Below are 11559 nucleotides of genomic sequence, written 5' to 3' on the forward strand. Positions count from 1 at the left end.
ACTGTGGTTATCATCAGGTCAGGGATCTGTAGTGTTGTAACTGGGCCCCTTTACTGAAGAGTAAATGTGGGCCTAGTGCTTGTGAAAGGTGCTAGCTTGACAGCCAAGGAGAGTGAAGTCCTGCATTTATCCACAGGACAGGTACAGTGGCATTATAAGCTTTTCCTGCAGCTTTTGTGCCTCAGTTCAGATGGGTGGGGGGAGCTTTTAGGAGGAAGAGCGATTGCAGACTGAATTGCTCAGTGGAGACTGTAGAATTTCTAACCCTCCAGGACTGGTCTGGAGTTTCCTGGAATTGACATAAATTTCCCAGTGACTATTGAAAGCAATTTGGGAAATTTTAATAGGATATTTTAAGAAAGTGACATCATATGTTGGGGGAAAAGATCTCCCAGAATAACTTTAGGTAGAGTTGGCAACCCTATGAGACTGTCATAAGGAAGCCAGTTCTGAGGGTAGATTTTTGTGTAGTGGTGTCTTGGGTAATAGAGACTGGACTATAAACCCCACCAACTCATTTCACGTGTTTCAAGGGAATAAAAACAGCTGTTGGGAGATAAACGGGAGTACATTTTAAAATGCTGCTTTGCATTTATACTGAATAGCAACTTCCAATTACAGATCTCAAAGCCCTTTACAAACATTCGTTAAGTAGGTTACACAATGTGCGTTGTAGATATTTTACATATAGGGAAACTAAGGCATGGAGGATAGGTCAATTGACTAAGGTCACAAAGTAAGTCAGAGCTTGTCTATGCTTCAAACACCACAGCTGCAGCAGTGGCTGTGTAGGGCCTCAGTGTAGACACTACCTAGGCTGATGGGAGGAGTTCTTCCATTGGCATGGGTAATCCACTTTCTTCAGAGGTGGTAGCAGTAATGCTGTGTACACAGGGATTTAGGTTGACTTAACACTGCTCAAGGGTGTGGATTTTTCACACCCTGACTGAGGTAGTTAAACTGACCTAATTTTTTTTAGTACAGGCCTGGCCTCAGCAACAGATCTGAGAATAGAACCTACTTAACCTGACTTCTGCTCCTCTAATGACTTCATTAACCTGCTTCCCTAAGAAATGAAACTCACCATTTTTTAACCCTGCAATCTGTCTTAATCAGACTTTATACCACTGCAAGACAAGAACATTCATGTGTCAACATGTTCAGTAAGCTGTGCTAGCAAAACATTGCATATGCTGTGGCTATTATAACCTGTTGACTGCATCTGTCTCAGGGCCAGCCTTTGCTTTTTGGATCATATGTTGCCATAATTACATGGGATTTGTCTAAAATACTGAAAATGCCCCTCATCACCATCATTTGAGCACCTCACAGTGGGGTGTTTTTTCCTTTAGTCTAAGAATTTGGCCTTTTCCACATTGCTCTTAACAATAAAACTGAATCTCTCCCTCAACACATACTTACAACAGACTCACTTTGAACTTCTTGTCCACATTCTCTCTCCCTCCATTCTTATTCCTCAGACTGAAATCAGACTAAATTCTTTGTAGACTTTCCATCTTGCTTCTCTTATGCCAGGTAGCTACCCACCCGCCTGCCCTTTACCTTGGTGTATACCTCTTGGGTTCCTTGCATTTTCTGTTTGCCTTCTACTTGAGCTGACTGCTTTGCTCCAGCTGGTACTGCCCCATTCTTAAATGTATCCTGTATCTTCAGCTCAGCCAGCCAAAGAACTCCTGAGGCTGCCTCACCCACAAATCTTTAAAAGGGAGCAGCTGGTATAAATCAGGGTAGCTCTGTTCAGTTCTTGTGTTTCTCTTGGTGCTTAACTTAATTTGCTAGGACTGCAAGGGAATGTTTACTTGTATAAAAACAGGTTTCTGTTGCCATTAAAAAAAAAAAGGCCTGAAAATATTCTGTTGATGTGTTTTTGTTTATACATTTCATACACAAAGAGGGTTTTTTGTGGTAGCTTGGGGGAGTTTGAGTGCGGGAGCCTCTTCTATAACTAATGGTATTAGATAAGTGTCCTCCTTTGTCAAGGGCGAGGTTTGGAAGCACTTGCTGGGCTGTAGCCCATGGAGGTTGTTAGGTGAGAGGGGGGTTTCTCCTTGGTCAGGGGTTATTCAGATCCTTGGGCAGCTTAAGGTGGGGATGAAATCTGGCTAGTGTCCTTAGTTGGGGTGGTGTCAGGATGGCTTTTCCAGCAGCTAGCAGAGGATCAAAGTCTGTATAATTCCTTCACCTAAGTGAAATGTTTGCCTAAGAAAACTTCAGTTAAAGCCACACCTGGTGAACTCATAACAAAACTCAGTTGACAGTGAGCTCATAAAACAGTGGCAGGTTGTTTCAAATTGTTGCAATACACAAGATGCTAGTTCAGTTATAGTGAAGTCCTGCTTAGCTTGAAACGAAATCACGCCGTGAAAATAATTTTACTTTAAAAATGGTCCATTCTATACAATTAAAGACACAAAAACCTTTGTCTGAGGACAATAGAAAAGTTGTATAGGTAGAACAATTCTGGTTAGGGCGGTGATATCTTCACTGAAATAGTTATATGAGCATAAAATCCTAGTGTGGACGAAGTTATAAAGGTGACTTATAGCAGTATAGCTGTATCCACACTAGCTTTGTTTGGTTAGTTTTTTGGTTTGTTTTGCTGTTTTAACTATACCACTCTACCTGCGTAATTAATGTAGCAAAAAACAAAACACCCATCAAACAAACCAAAACCCAAGATCACATATCAACTATACAACCGTGGCACAAAACAAACCACCCTAAGTGGAGGGTGTTTGCCCCCTTACTAACAGTCAGTGGGGTGTTTTGGTTGGCTAGCTCCCAGTATTAAAAGGGGAAGGATCTATAGGAAATCAGGACCCTGAGACTGACAGTCCCCAGGAACAATGGGGAGAAGCCAATGCTCTAGGTCAGCCTGAATGACAGGGTGCGCAGGCTAATCAGGGAGTCAGGAGGCCAGGGAGGTCCCGTCCTCCATGTGAGCAGGAATTGCCTGGGTCAGACAGAGTGGGGCCAAGCTAAGGAGAAAGCAGGGGCCTGAGCTGAGCTGGGGAGCAGAGCTGTGCCGGATCCAGAGGGACCAGAAAAGCAGCCCAGAGAGAGCAGACCCTGTCCTGGGAGCAGAGCTGCAGCTCCAAAGCCAGAGGCACAGCCCAGAGAGAGCCGACTAGCCCTGGGAGCAGATCTGCAGCAACCAGAGCCAGAGGGGCCAAGGAGCGGCCCAGGGAGCCGGAGGCAGAGCAGCAGCAGCAGTGCAGAGACAGAGTGGTGCAGCTGGGGCTGGAGCAGTGCGGAGCTGGGTGCGGTGAGCAGCTGGGGAGAGCGAGGGGGACCCTGGGGGCTCAGCACAGGGAGACACCTCAGCCAAGAGGCTCTGCAGGCCAGGCTTGGATCTAACCCCGACAGGGCGGGGGCGACACTGGGAAGAAGGGTCCTACCACTGAGAGCCTGAGAGCGTGTGGCCACCACCAGAGCAAGTGTCCAACCCACAGCATCCCTGCAGCACAGCCAGGGCCTGAGAAGGAGGCCTGGGACATACAAGGAACAGCCTGTGAACTGCCCTGACATTCCAGAGACCCTGTTTGTGATGTTCCCTGCCACAGAGTGGGGTGATGTTTCCTTTAACCTTTCCCATTTTTCCTTATTCTTCTTTAAATTAATTGTTGATTAAATAACTTGCATTTGCTTTAAATTGTATGTAATGGTCAGTGGGTCAGAGAAGTGCCCAGTGCAGAGAGAATACCCCAGAGTGGGGACACCCTAGCTCCTGTCCTAGGTGACCACAGCAGGGTTGGGGGTCAAGCCCCCCAGGAACCCTGGGCCCAGCCTTGTTGGGGTTACAAGGACTCTGCCAGACAGGAGAGTGGAAGGAGAGTCCTCAAGGGCAGGGAGGCCACTGGGTAAAGGAAGTGGGAGCGAGGACTCAGATCCTTTCGCTAGCCCACTTCACCGGGGTAGTGCAGAAGCCAGGAAAGTTCCCCACAAGAGCGGGACTATTCCCCTGCTTACATAAGGTGGACCAGGCCTCAGTTTTACAGTCTGATAGAAACAGATCAGCAATAGATTTGGATCAGCTGTGACACCTGTTGGGCAGATAGTTCTAATCCCAGTGTCCCGCAGACCCTACTTCCGAGGGTATCGGTTACGTAATTGCTGCTATTTCATCACTTCCTACTCACGTTTTCTGGCTCCAAGGCCGACGAGCAGACAACCAAAAGTTTCATATTAAAAATAAAAGCCTCTCCCTTCATAAATAGCTAACATAAATTAACCAATAGCCATATCCCCCTGACAACCAAACTCATAAGACAAGAATGAGATTCAGTCAGCCATTGGGAAAGAATGAAACTGATCAGACATTCAGTAGAGCATCAAGAAATATTGCAATTTTATAGATGTGAGTAACACGGAGGAGGGAGAATATTTTATACCCGTGATCACAATGACTCTACTTGGCTTTTCTTAAGTGTGTGGAGTGGGGGGAGGGCAGGGTCGGGGCATCAGCTTTGGAAGGACAGAAAAATAACAGACATGTTTAGTTAAAGTTTAACTGACACAGCCTGATTACAAATTACATTCCTGCCCAAGTCACAAAAACGTGATGTGTAAGTGGGTAGGAGCATGGATGAGACCAAGTTTAGGTTCTGTTCCTAACTTTTGCCTCATTTTTCATTTAGGTTTTCAAAAACCACAGTTTTTTCACAAATTCAAGTTTTTGTCATCCCTTTCTCCCTCCCCCTTCTCCCATTTTTGGCCATTGAATGATATCTGGAGTTAGGGAGAGGCTCTACTTTTTTGTCTTCTCTCTTTTCCTTTTTCCACTCTGTAACTTTTCAAAACTTCTCCACTTCTGAAAAAATTACAGAGGGACATATCGCAAAATTAAGCTCTAACTTTGCCACTCTAACTTTTCAAAATTCCCTCAACTTTTCAAAAGTTACAGAGTGGGAGAAGAGGGAAGAAAGCAAGAGAAAAAGAGCGGAAAAGCCATCCTGGGCATTATTCATTTTACTGCACGTCCGGGGGGTGGGAGGGAGAAGATCCCTCAAAAAAGCCCCAAAAGCTTAATTTTTTGGCTTTTGGGTTGGGGGGAGTGTGGGAGGGGTGTCAGCTCTGTACATCTTTATCTTTGGACCAGGTCCTGAGCAGCAGCACAGCTTAGGAGGGGCGAGGCAAAAGTGTCTTTAAGATACCTTTGTGCTCCCCCTGTTCCTCAGTCAGTCTGTATCAGGATGGACTTCTGACCCCAGCTGCTGTTTGCCCCAAGGGGTCATTCTATTAGTTGGGAATCACTGTCACACTTCCCTTTTCCCTTGTGTCAGCTGCTGGGGTGGAGGGCAGGGTGTGGAGTGGTATGGGAACCACAGAGGTCTCTCTCCCATCCCAGGGTCCCTCTAGGTGGGACGATTCTCCAGAGGCCTAGTGAGATGGCTTTTATTTTTAAGAAATTGAAGAAGTGTATTTTCTTTAAAAAAAACTGTTGAAGACCCCAGGTCACTAATGAAATACAGGCATGAGCTTCAGAGCACAAATAACTGTCTTTTGAAAGTCATTTCCTGCTTTACCCTGGGGCCACCAGAGCCAGTGACAAAGCTGCGGTGGCACAGGACAAAGCCCTACATCTGCCAAAACCTGATGTCAACACCTGGAGTTAGCCCTGATTTTAGCCACTGGCGCAGCTGCACCAGTGCAATGCCCTAGTGGAGTTAGGGGAAGCAGGGGTGGGCACCAGTTAGGGTGGCCAGGTGTCCGGTTTTCAATCGGAATGCCTGGTTGAAAAGGGACCCTGGCAGCTCCAGTCAGTACGACTGACCGGGCCACTAAAAGTCCAGTAGCTGGTGCAGTGGGTCTAAGGGAACTGTGGCCAATGGGAGCTGCGGGGGTAGCACCTGCGGGAAGGTGCAGCACGCAGAGCCCCCTGGCCCCTCCGCTTTAGAAGACGGACATGCCGGTCACTTCCAGGGGTCGCCTTAGGTAAGCACCGCCCAGCCGGAGCCTGCACCCCTCACCCCCTCCTACACCCCAACCCCAGCCCTGACCTCCTCCTGCACTCAAACTGCCTCCTGGAGCCCACACCCCCTCCCACACCCCAACCCCCTGCCCCAGCCCTGAGCCCCCTCCTGCACCCCAAGCCCCTCATTCATGGCCCCACCTCAGAGTCCTCACCCCCTCCTATACCTCAACTCCCTGCCCCAGCCTGGAGCCCCCTCCCACACCCTGAACCCCTCATTTGTGGCCCCACCCCAGAGCCTGCAACCCCAACCGGAGCCCTCACCCCTTCCCACACCCCAACCTCCTGCCCCAGCCTGGTGAAAGTGAGTGAGGGTGGGGGAGAGCGAGAGAAGGAGGGAGGGGGGAATGGAGTAAGTGGGGGGGGTGAGGCTTCAGGTCAGGGGCGGGGCATTAGGGCAGGGCATGGGGCAAGGGTGTTCAGTTTTGTGTGATTAGAAAGTTGGCAACCCTAGCACCAGTGGAGCTGATCCCAATTTCATGCAGGGATAAACAACATCCAGGAAAATCCCAGTTTTCCTTGTCTATTCTAGGGGTTTCCTTTGGTGCAGCTACACTGAGGGCTGAAATTCAATCATGTAGAGGGAAAGCATAAGGCGGGTGCAAGAAAGTTTAGCACCAAGGGCTTACTTGATGTATAGGACTTGTGCTGGTCCCTCTGCCCACAGAGGCTTTTCATTTTGCTGAGCAACACCGATCTACACTGAGTTTGAGTCCTACCCTTGCCAGTTTTCAGACAGCATGTGTTGTGCACGTTATTTGCTCTCTGCCTAAATACATGATAAATCTCTCACCCACAGCAAAGCTTTTTCCTATGCTCCCTGCATTGCTTTAAGGCTCATGGCATTAGCAACCCTGTTTTCCTTTTGTATACTCTCATTTTGTGCATAATATTTTACTTCCTCCTGTTAGAACAATGGCACAAACCTAGATACCTGTTTTTTTTTTTAAAATGGAACATTTTGTACAAACATTGAATAGGCGAGAGGAGTAATAATAAAAAGACATTCTTATGCACTTGACTCATTGTAGTTGATGGCTGTAAAGGCAAAATGTTATAAAATGGGATTATAGAATTGGAGACCACAAGCTGTATGAAACCATATGAATCAAGGGGATCAAAGATTGTTGCAGTACAGTTCCAGTCTGTGGTAATTATTGTATACGCATGGGTCGGCGACAATAATGACTTTGGTTTGGATTACTGCAGACTGGCTCTTTTGTAGCATATTCCTAGTAAGTGAGAAATACTAATTTTCAGACCAGAGACGCTGCTCCAAGAATGAGCTGAACCGTTGCTCTTTGTGCAGGAACAGAGGGTGGAAGCCTAAATGCATGCCACAGATGGCAGACTGATAACCCTACATCATTAATATATTCAAACTTTGTCAATTTGTATTAAATGAGGGCAACGATACCCAAAGAAATGCATGGAATAAAATCCTCAACTTCGAGGAAGGCACACAGCTGTGAAACTTTGGGATTTCTTTCTCTGCATTCCTTTGGGCATTATTGCTATAGGGTTGTTGTTTTTTAAGCGTACAATAAAAGTTGCTTTTTTCATTTAAGCTAAGGCCTAACATCTGTGTGCACCAGGGCTCTTTTCTGAGATGGGAATACTGGATTTTCAATCTTCCTGGTTCTTTGCATTTATTATTCCATTAATCATAAGACTTAGCACTTACATAAAACCTTAAATCTTCAAAGCAGCATGAAGGCCTCACTCCTGCAAGTTATTCCAAGTTACTCTTGTGCTCCTGTAGAGAGCCCTACTGAAGTCAGTGGAGCCCCTTGCAGACATAGGTGGCCACCCGTGCAGAGTAACTTGCACGAGAGAAGGCTAATTTACTATTTTTCACAACAGAAACTTTATTATCCACATTTTAGAGCTGGGAAAACTGAGGCACAGAAGTTGTTAGTGGTAGAGCAAGGATCAGAAACTAGGGATTCATTGTGTCACAACAGATGTAAAGAGCTGTACAAGGGAAGTCATTTGCAGTGTACAACAATAGGCTTTATGGGTCTGTGACCGAGAAAGGCCACATGGCTATAGATATATTAGCTCCAGGCTGAACAAATCCCTGGTACCAGGATAAGTTAAATGGCAGCTGCTCCAGGTCAATTAAGACACCTGGGGCCAATTAAGAACTTTCCAGAAGGCAGGGAGAACGCTAGGTTGATTGGGACACCTGAAGCCAGTCAGGGACTGGCTGAAACTAGTTAAAAGACTCCCAGTTAATAAGGTGGGTGTGGATGTCAGGAGCTGTGGGAGGAAGTTGTGCTGTTGGAGAGACTGAGCAGTATACACCATATCAGGCACAAGGAAGGAGGCCGAAGTAAGGGTGAAGGGGAGCTTGAGGAAGTGGGGGCTGCTGTTGGGAAGTAGCCCAGGGAATTGTATGTGTCATGTTTCTAAAAGGTCAGCTACCATAGCTGATACTATTAGGGCCCCTGGGCTGGAGCCCAGAGTAGAGGGTGGGCCTGGGCTTCTCCCCCTGATTAATCACTGAGACTGGGAGACAACAGAGACTATGCAAGGGAGGATAGCTTCTCCTCACCTCCCTCGCTGGCTTATGATGAAAGTGGCTCAGTCAGCTGTGACCCTTGTCTCTAGAGAGAGAAGGGTTATGTGGAGGGTCACAGTGAGCCTCTGAGGCTAGTGTAATCTGCCAGGAAATGCAGGACCCATGGAGACAAGGACAGAGCTTTGACACAGGGCCTTATAAAAGCCAGAAGCAGTGCTAACTATTCTGGAGTGCCATCTACTGACACTGTACATAGATAAACATAACAGAGAGCACAGTTGCCATGTCTTGCTCACTGAGAGCTGGTTGGGAAAACCATTTGAATGCAAAGTGTAACTGCCACATAATGATAGTTTTCAGTGAGAAAATTTCAGTTTTGCTGGAAAATTTTCTATTTTCCATTAGGAAAACCAAAATGGAATATTTTGTTTTGTTGAACTGACCTGAAATGTTTTGTTTCAAGTCATCTCAACATTAAACAGCATTACCCTATTATATGTTTTCAGTGTTGTAGCCAGTCTTGGTCCTGGGATACAGGTTTTCTTCAGCTCAAAAGCTTGTCGCTTTCAACTAAAGAAGCTGGTCTAATAAAAGCTATTACCTCACCCATCTTGATTTCCTATTGTAGTACACTGCCTTATGGGAGTTGTAGTTCTGCCCCTCATTCTTCCTTCATGGGAGATGTAGTCAGAACAGGGAGACTGGCCTGTAGGGGAGAATAGGGACAGCAGGCTCTCGAACTACAACTCCCATGAGGCAATGTGTCCCAATGGGGAAATGCAGTTGAAGGAAACATTTCTGTTTCAGGAATATTGAAATGTTTCATTTTGATCCAATTTTTTTTTCCATGGCAAATTTCAATATTTCAACTTTTCTTCCTGATTGGGGATAAAAACAAATGTTGAAATATCAGAATTCCCCATGGGCCAGAGAGTCTGATTTTTGCCCAGCTCTGCTCCCAGTCCTGTGCACTATGTACTAAAACATGCTGTGCCTCATTACTTTATACACTATTCTTTTATTTAAAAAAATAATAATAATTTACATTTGTATTACCTAGCCAAGAGCTGTGTATGGGTAAGTGCACAGTCTCACCAGAGACTCCCTTCTTTGGCAAAAACTCTGGTAAATGACAACTTTTTGCTAGCTCAGTGACTTAGGGGAAAATTTTCACAAATGCCCAAGTAACTTGGGAGCCTAAGTCCCATTTTCAAAAAGGACCTAAACTCTTAAGTCACTTTCGAAAATGGAACTTGGCTCATAAGTCAGTTAGGTGCTTTTGAAAGTGTTACCCCTAGTGTTTCCCTCAAAATCACTTATGTGGTGTTTCAACAGGTGTAAGGCAGTGCAGAATTCAGACCTTATCTCTATTCACAGAGGTGATCAAAGCTATTTGAGTTTCCCCCAATGAATTTCAAAACTGTTTACAAAGGTAAATTCCATTAGTTTTTAAAAAGTGCGTCCACTGCTTTCTGACAGGGCCTGAATTTTTCCAGTCAAATTCAAGCGACCCTGGGCTTCTTGGTGTCATTAAAATGGCAGCCAAGTGAGACACACAGTAGCCCTCTTTGCTGGATGCAGATACTGAAACATTGGAAGGCATTTCGGAAAGCTGCCGTGAAAATGCCTTTTTATAGAGAGAGTATATTTTCTTATTTAGTAAATATCTAACTAGTTAAGGTCTAACTAGTCACTGCTGTTTTCCTTTAAAAACAACTTCTCTTGTTTCATACATCCACTGCATTCCAGTCTGATTTGGATTTAAAAAAACATTAACAGTTCAAAGCACTGTTGTTAAATGCATGGAAACAATTTATTTCCTGGGACCTGCAGTGTCCTGAATTTGATGTTGAGGCAATCTGTTGGCAGCCTTGGGCTACAGCAAGCTTGAATATAAATATGTATTCCAGTAACACCTACCATGTACTTGGCACTACCCACACACAGTCCCTGCCTGGAAGAGCTTGCAAACTCAAAAGAAGAGTGATTGATTGAGGCAAGGGGAAAGAGATAAAACATACAACTTTCTGGTTTAAAAATGTATGCCCTCTCCCCTTTAATCACATCACTCAGCCATTCATTATCACCAGCTCTCATTTTAAATCTACCGCCTTTTCTCTTTAGCTAACCATTGACTTGTTTTTGTACTTTTCCCTTTCTCTAGCCCAGCAGAAAAAACAGCAGATTGTGAATGGCTCACGTTGGACCACAGCTGCATATATCCCGAAAGGGATCTTCCATTGCATTTCTTCAGCTGTGAATGAGATGGAATGCCTGGTTGTGCACTTCCAAGCTCAGTTCCAGGTGCTGGGTTCCTACTCTATCAATTTTTGTGCCAAAAGAACAGATAAGCAATGACTTGCTCATGAAAACATTTCTCCTAGTGCCTGATACATTGTGCCTAGCAAACGGTTTGGAAATAAAGGATTTTTAAGTAATAAGATACACGTTGCCTGGGCCCCATGCAGAGTAACATAGCTGGAAATGCATTTGACAAAAAAGCCCACTGTAAACATCAGTTTCATTTAGATGCTGCTGACAATCCCTCTTGTGGTGTTATCCTGCCATTATTATTTATTTGTATTGCAATTGTGCCCAGACATCCCAACCAAGATCAAAGCCCTATGGTGATACCCAAACACATAGTATCAGGCAGTCTCTGCCCCCAGAATTTTACAGTCTAAATAGACAAGACAGACAAAGAGCAGGAGGGGGGAACAGAGAGTGAGGTGAAGTACCTTATTCAAGGTCATACAGCAGGAGAAATTTCTGCTCCTGGCATCCATCCCAGAGCCCTACCCACGAGACATACTGCTCTCACTCTGGCGCTCCCAGCCTAAGCAGGGTTGAGCAATAGTTGAATGCAGAATGTCCAGGAAATATACTAGGGTGCTGCAGGAAGGTAACTCAGTAGGATAGTCTTTTTCCCTCTCAGTCAGCACTGAATCAGAGTCTTAGGCTGGCTCTAGGAAGCCTGGTCCTGCTGCAAGTCTGATGATCACCATCCCTTTTTCCACACAGCCAGTGGGCTGCTCTTCAAATA

The 11559-nt window shown here is 45.6% G+C and overlaps 1 long non-coding RNA gene across 1 annotated transcript; it reads left to right on the forward strand.

The window, feature by feature from the left end:
* Window positions 1-2960: 2960 nt before the first annotated feature.
* LOC311514520 lies at window positions 2961-10959 on the forward strand. The gene is made up of 2 exons (XR_014709900.1): window positions 2961-3590; window positions 10681-10959. It is a non-coding gene; the product is annotated as an uncharacterized lncRNA (long non-coding RNA).
* Window positions 10960-11559: the final 600 nt, after the last annotated feature.

The sequence above is a fragment of the Lepidochelys olivacea genome (genome assembly GCF_965140295.1).
Source record: "Lepidochelys olivacea isolate rLepOli2 genome assembly, chromosome: 1".
NCBI lineage: Eukaryota > Metazoa > Chordata > Testudines > Cheloniidae > Lepidochelys > Lepidochelys olivacea.